General features: G+C 46.9%; 1 long non-coding RNA gene across 1 annotated transcript; it reads right to left on the bottom strand.

Annotated features, from left to right (window-relative positions):
• Window positions 1–685: 685 nt before the first annotated feature.
• Window positions 686–3,638, bottom strand: LOC138737603 (uncharacterized). The gene is made up of 3 exons (XR_011341056.1): window positions 3,273–3,638; window positions 2,206–2,366; window positions 686–1,163 (listed from the first exon to the last, which is right to left on the bottom strand). It is a non-coding gene; the product is annotated as an uncharacterized lncRNA (long non-coding RNA).
• Between the last annotated feature and the right edge of the window lie 3,919 nt (window positions 3,639–7,557).

The following is a 7,557-nucleotide window of genomic DNA, read 5'->3' as shown; positions in this document are numbered from 1 at the left end:
TGGCTGTGCCGGGCTGCTGTAATGGTAGCGCTGTCACTGGTGCAGGCCCAGAAGAGTGGGGACAGAGACGCAGCGCTGTTTCACAGGGTCCTATTGACTCATCCTGATGCCGATGGCTCCGTAGAGGTTTTACACAGTCTATTAAAGGAGCTGATGGTGATCTTTTTTAAATCTTGCATTCATGGAGGACTGTGCCCAAGATGGTGGCACCTGCGCCGGGCAGCATGCCACAAGGCTTTGCAGATACTGGGTGATCAATGGACTGGCTCAGGGCACCAGAAACATTGAGAACACACCCGGCTGAGAAGCGGAAGCATAGGAAATGACTTTAAAGGATGGTGACCACAGCAGTGGACCAGCGAAGGACTCAGCAGCTAAAAATCTGCAGGCTGTTGGCGACATGGCCAAAGGACTCATACAGACTGCAGTCTGTCGGCGACGTGCTGTTGAAGGACCTACACAGGCTGTGGGCTGCTGGAGATTGATTCATGGAAACCAGGTATTGGAATGATGCACCAACAATTACCACAAAAGACTGAGATTGTGAAACTGATACACTCTTATTGACTATAGACTGGAGCAGTGTAGCGTGTCGAATGACTCAAAGACTTGTTGACTCAAACCAAGGCTTTTATTACCAAAAGACTGGAGCGTAGTTCATCCAGATTGACCTGGATCTGGTTGGGTGCAGCCCTTTATGCCCTGTCCAGTAGGTGTGGCTACGGCTCTCAGCCAATCATTATCACTATATGCAAATATTATATATATATATATATATATATATATATATATATATATATATAGTGATAGGATCCCATACTATCACATTCACCCCTTCTTTAAGAACTGACCCTGGTGTGGCTAAAAAAAGGGTGGGTGTTACAGAGTGGTGGTTCTTCATAGTCCATGGTCAGGACTCCAAGATATGGGAGGATAGCATGCAGGGGTTACGGGCTGTAATGGTCGGTGGTCTGATTGTACGACATGATCGCCGTGGTGCCAGAATTTAAGTAGCTGGCGGGTGATTGCATGATCGTCGTTGGAGTCCCTGAGTGTGGGTGCAGTTTCGCCTAATCCCCAGTCATCGTTGTCTATGTGCTGGTCTGGTCTACTACCGTCATCATCTGTGAACTGCTGCTGGTCCCGCTGTCCTGGCATGTTACCTGAGGGAGGATTGGAGGAAGGTTGGTGGGGTGAATATTACAATGTTAGATCTGGCTTGGGCAGGCCCCTTACCAAGACTATATCCTCCCTCCCATCCGAGTACTCAATATAAGCATAGTGCGGGTTCACGTGTGGCAGCGTTACCCGGTCAACTAGAGGGTCATTCTTTGAGTACCAGACATGACGTCTCAGCAGGGCAGGTCCAGGAACCATCAGCCAAGCTGGTGTGGTCACCCCCGATTCCAACTTCCATGGGAACGAGAACATGCGTTCGTGCGGGGAAACATTGGTGGCAGTACATAACAGAGACCTGATGGAGTATAGGGCATTTGGGAGTACGTCCTGCCAGTGAGTGGTGAGGAGGCCTTTAGATTGGAGGGAAAGCGTGATCACTTTCCAGATGGTGGCATTCTCCCTTTCAACCTGCCCATTACCACGTGAGTTGTAGCTAGTGGTCCTGCTCAAAGCAATACCGCACTCCAGAGATTCTGCCTCAGCTCAGCACTCATAAACGAGGACCCCTGGTCATTGTGGATGTAACTGGGGTACCTGAAAATGGCAAAGATGCTGTGTAGTGCATTTATGACTGTGGAGGCAGTCATCACCGGGCAGGGAATAACAAACGGGAAGTGGAAGTACTCATCGACCACCCTGAGAATGCCGGTGTTACAGTGCGTTGAAGGTAGGGGCCCTTTGAAGTCCACACTGAGACGTTCGAAGGGCCGGGTGGCTTTGATGATGTGGGTCTTCCTAGGCTGGAAGAAATTGAGCTTGCACTCAGTACAGACGGGGCAGGCTCAGGTCATGGAGCGGATCTCCTTGACCGTATAGGCCAGGTTGCGGGCCTTTACAAAGTGTGCAAACCTGGTGAACCCCAAGTGACAGGGCTCCTCATGGAGTTTCTGCAGCCTGCCCAGTTGCACGCTGGCACATGTCCCACGGGAAAGGGCATCGGGTGGGTCATTGAGTTTGCCAGGATGTCATAGTTAAAGGTGGAGTGTTTGATTCTCCACCTAGTAATTTTGTCATTTTTGATCTTACCCTGATGGTTGTTGCTTAACATGAATGAGACCCCACGTTGGTCGGTCAGCAGTGTAAAGTGCCTGCCAGCGAGGTAGTGTCTCCAATGACGTATGGCCTCTATGATGGCCTGGGCCTCCTTCTCGACAGAGGATTGTCGGCTTTCTGGGCCCTGGAGGGTCCTGGAAAAGAAGGAGACATGCCTACTGGGCTGATTTAAAGTGACTGCCAGTGCAAAGTTGGAAGCATTGCTCTCTACCTGGAAGGGTATCGATTTATCTACGGCATGCAGGGTGGCCACGGCGATGTCTGACTTAATGTGGTCAAAGGCCACTCTGGTTTCTGCTGACAAGGGGAAGGAGGTGGACTTAATGAGTGGCCGTGCCTTGTCAGCATACCATGGGACCCATTGGGCGTGAGAGAAATAAAACCCCAGGCAGAGTTTGAGTGTCTTCTGGGTTTGGGGCAGTGGAAGGTCCATGAGAGGGTGCATGTGGTCAGGATCTGGCTTTAACCACCCCGTTTTCAACCACAACCTAGAATTGTGAGGCGAGTGGTCTAAAAGAAACACATGGTATTGGGTGATCTGATTCACCATGTCTGTGATTCACAGAAGAGGGTAAGTGTCTAAGAGCATGAATCAGTTGACCGTTTGGCTGTAGTCAACCACCATCTGCAGCTTCTTCCCGTTCTTCATGACTACCACCTGCGCCCTGCAGGAACTTGCACTGGGCTCAATGATACCCCTCACTTTTAATGAATTTCCTGTCCCCGAAGCTGTACTGCCGGCTTTTGGTTGCAATCGGTTTCCAGCCAGGAGTGGGGTTGGCAAAGAGTGCTGGAGGATCGACTCGAAGAGTGGAGAGACTACAAATGGAGCGCCAGGGCACAGGGACTGGCGTGGGCTTTCGCTGACAGGAGGTCTCCGGGGTGGAGTGGCGGCAGACAGAGTGGGGACCCCCATAATGCAGTGACACCAATTTAAAATGGCATTGAAAATCCAACCCCAACAATACAGGAGAACACAGTTGAAAAAGGACTAGTAACTTAAAATCCATAAATCTGATGCCCTGAAGTTTCAAAGTCACCTTGATGCTCATTGAGTGGGCTCTTGTCGCCAGTGAAATCTTCTGGTCAGTCGGGTAGACTGCAAGCGCACATCATTGGACCAGGTCTGGGTGAATGAAGCTCTCCGTCGGACCTGAAGCGAAAAGACAGTTAGCACCTTAATGGTTTCCATGGCCTTAGCTAAGGGATGTGGTTGGCTTTGATTCAATGTCACCGATGCAGCAAATGATGCAGGGAGCAGAGTTGCCTGTGTTGGTGTCTCTGGAGGCTGGCGTGATGACATCACGCATCACTGGGAGGGCCGTCTGATAGAGCCTCGCGTCACTGGAGCAGGGGTGGACTGTCGTGATGCCTCGGTTTATTGCGCGCTACACTTGCACAGTGACATCATCAGGCAGTCGGGGTCTGCTGACGCAGAGACCCGGTTGGAGTCAGTGGTGAGCTGCCGAAGCAGCGGCCTTCATGGTGCAGGTGGTCCTTCGGGGCATGCCGGCGCAGAGGTTCCATTGGGCAGAGGAGCCGAATTGGAGAGCAACATCACAGCGGCAGGTGCAGGCGGCAGCGTAGGGGCTGATGGTAGCTGCGTGATGTTGGAGAACAGCATCACAGCAGTGAGGGTGGAGCGTTGCGAGAGCAGCGCCTTCCACGCGCGGTGCTTGCGATGTGAAGTCAAGCATTGCCACATGATCGGTTCCTCATTCTCATTGGATGAGAGTTCCGAAGTCGAGTAGTTTGAATTTGGGGAAGACGGTTGGGCCTCACACAAGGCACTGTGCTTTGCGGCGCCATTTTGGACCAGCAGGCTTTTGCGAAGTGACCATTCTTTTTGCACTTCTGGCACCGAGCTGTTCTTGCAAGGTGCAGGGATCAACCGTGTTTCTCCATCCCGCAGAAGTACCACTTTGGGGCCGTGTCAGGTAGTGTGGCAGCGGCGAGGCCATTGACGGGGCTTGTGGAGACTGAATTAAAAACAGGCATTCTACTCACGTCGTAATGGGGGGGGGGAACAGCCCCATGTGTGGGCATCCATGCTTAGGGCTACAGCCTCCATTGTTTCAGTGATCTGTACCATCTCCAGGAGACTGTTTCCCCCGGGCTCCAACAGTCGTTGCTTCACTTCGTTAGATTGAATCCTAGCCACATAAGCATGTCGTATGAGGTCATCAGTGATCCCAGCCGCAGTTTTATCTGTGCACGTACATGCTCGGCCCAGTAACTTTAGTGCCTGGAGGTAGGCTCTGTAGGACTCACCCAGCTGCTGTCTCCTGGTTGCCAGCATGTGCCTGGCATATACCTTATTCACAGGTCGCTCGTAGCACATTCATGACTGCTGTATAGGAGGTCGCATCCTGGATGTTTCCATAGACTTTCGTGGACACCATGGACATTAGAACCAACAGTTTATTGGCATCTTCTTCCTCGATGAGGTCTGAGTGCTGCAGGTATGCCTCAAAACACCTCACCCAGTGCCTGAAATCACTCTGAAGTGATCTGGTCGCAGCATTTGCTCCATCCGTTGAAAATTTTGTTAATAAAATTGTAGCGTGTCAACTTGACTCAAACCAAGGCTTTTATTACCAAAAGACTGGAGGGTAGTACATCGAGGTCAACCAGTTCAGACTGACCTGGATCTGGTTAGGTGCAGCCCTTTATGACCTGGCCAGTAGGTGTGGCTACGGCTCTCAGCCAATCATTATCACTATATGCAAATATATACAAATATATACAGTGGTGATAGGATCCCATACTATCACAAGCAGCAACCAACCTCAGACTGATAACGACAGGGTGAATGGGGAGCATACAAAGGGGTTATGGGTAGGATCAATCTCAGGAGGTGTGTCCAGCCAGCAGTAGCCAATCACAGTATAACAGTGGTTTACCACATTCACCCCTCCTTTTCTGCAGGGTGAGACAGGTCAAATCTGTCAGGAGATCTCCTCTGCTGCAGTGGACGACGAGGTCATGGTTGGGGTGCAGCCTGTGGGGTTGGTCTGTCGTCACTGGTTAAATTTCTCCGGGAGGAAGGGACAGGTGAAAGGAGGAGGGAGTATGGTGTGAGTGCATCATGGGTGACAACAGTTGCCGTGGGCAGAGTGTGGTAGGTAGTCAGTTTAGGGACATTTTTAATGTATTATTACATGGCAATAAAAGGAAAAGGAACAATTAACGTTGTTACTCTTCACTGCGGATCCTATATGGCATCAAAGTGTGACATAGCTTTTCACTGTATCTTCATATATGTGACAATAAATACTCCTATTCAATTCACCAGCTGTCAGGGACATTCAAAAATAAGTTAAATATGTTTTACTAATTTTTTTAAAAATAGTCTATTTGTTTAAAGCTCATAAAACATCAATAATTTAAAACAATAAAATAAGGTAAATAATTATGGTACATGTCATCTTTTCCCCTCTCTGACAAAAGGTTGAGGAACCAAATGTAGGGTGTAACTGAGATGAGTGGGGAGATCAGTGATGGAGCAGGCAGTCAGATGCATGGGCATTTGAACTTCAACCTTTCTCAGACTCGCTTGTTTGACTATCTGTGCAGGGAGAATGGAGCATGAACTGGCTGATAGCAGTGATCCTCTCTGGAGCCGTCAGGTCAGCACATTTCAGCCACCGGTAAGGAATGAAAATCATTGCAAATTCTATAACCACACACTTATTTAGAATGGTAGTACAAAACGCTCTCTCTGTTGCCTTATTAAAGTTATTTTAAAGTTGTTAACCTCTCCAATAAGGGAGAGTTAACTATGGTCAAATTTGGTTTTAAAAAAAATGTCCTTTTTACCCTTATTTCCCCATTGCAAATTTTTTCTCCAATCTTCTTGGGATAAATTATGTTTTCTTTAAATTCTCGAACATTTAATTTTGTTACATTTGAGAAGCAATTGACAGAGAAAAATTTCCTTTTCTGTTCTTGTTGAATTTGAGGGGCTGTGAATCATGATTATGTGGGTGTTCTATTGAATTATTCCTTGAAGTTACAAGGTCTAAGAATTAAACTGGATGGCATTGGATGTTCAGAGATGCCTTGAATTCATTCAGAATAAATGAAATGCCAGTTGAACAAAATTATTTTTTTTGACACAGCTCCTTTTTTCTTGGAAAAAAGGCACACCACAGTCAGTGGAGGCGTTAAGAGGTATTTTAGTTCTAAACTCTAACAAGGATTCATATCTTATAGAGCTGAGTCTTTTGGTATTCATACTACCGTAATTTTCTGTTCCATTGAAATATGATGTTTGGAAGACTGAGTAGCACAGGGTCACAACAGAGCTGCTGCATCAGAGCTCCAGCAACACGGGTTCACTCCAGACCTCCAGTCATGTTTGTGTAGACTTGTCATGTTGTCCAAGAGACATTATTGGCTTATCTGGTTCCTTAGTTTCCACCCACAGTCTGGCTGATGATTTAATTGGTGGCTGTAAGTTAGACCAAGTGTAGATAGGTGGTGAGAATATCGGGGAGAAGCTCTTAGCCAGGAGAGAGAATAGATTACAGACAAATATGTGGGAGAAAGGAACTAATGGATTTACTCTGAGGGCAAATACAAACTCAAAGGGCCATCTTTACTGTAAGAAAATAAAAACAAGGGAAAATGTAACACAATATGAAATATAAGTGAGCTGCTAGTAAGTGAGAAAACTGTTGTCTTAGAGTAATGCAAAATCGAAGGTCTGTCACCTTAATATTTTAGACTTGAGGCTCATAGAATTGAAACTATTCATGATACAGGAGGGGACGACTTAGTCCACCAAAACTAGGCCAGTATTGAGTGCAGAACAGGGGAACAAGGGAGAAGGAGGGAAAATTGGAGTCAATTTCAAGTAGACAAAAAAGGTTGTGTATAAACAGGAGGAAAGAAGCCAGGGTTTAAAAGTCGGATGAAGTAAAAATATTAAAAGTACTGTAACAATTTAATCCATCCAGGAATGAAACAGCAAGTAAAAATATTAAAAGTACTGGAACAATTTAATCCATCCAGGAATGAAACATCATCTTAAATTATTCCCCTCCTAGGGCATGCTAACTGATTTTATATTTTGCAGTCTCTGAGTGAGTTTGTATTCAGTAAGATAAGGGATATCAAATACTTAGCATAATTCGATGGCACTCCCTAAGAATCATTTTAACACCTTGTAAGTCTTGTCTATCTGTTTTCCTATTCCACATTAAGTTTGATTCACATGTTTCTGAACCGAATTTACAAAACAAGGCCCCCACCAAAACCACAAATTTAAAATTCATAAACTGATTTGTGAATACCTTTCAGTTCTCAGTTCTCCCATGTTTA

The sequence above is a fragment of the Narcine bancroftii genome, chromosome 6, assembly GCF_036971445.1.
Source record: "Narcine bancroftii isolate sNarBan1 chromosome 6, sNarBan1.hap1, whole genome shotgun sequence".
Lineage (NCBI taxonomy): Eukaryota > Metazoa > Chordata > Chondrichthyes > Torpediniformes > Narcinidae > Narcine > Narcine bancroftii.
The sequence above is the reverse complement of the archived record's forward strand: the minus strand, read 5'-3'. Positions and strand labels throughout refer to the sequence as shown.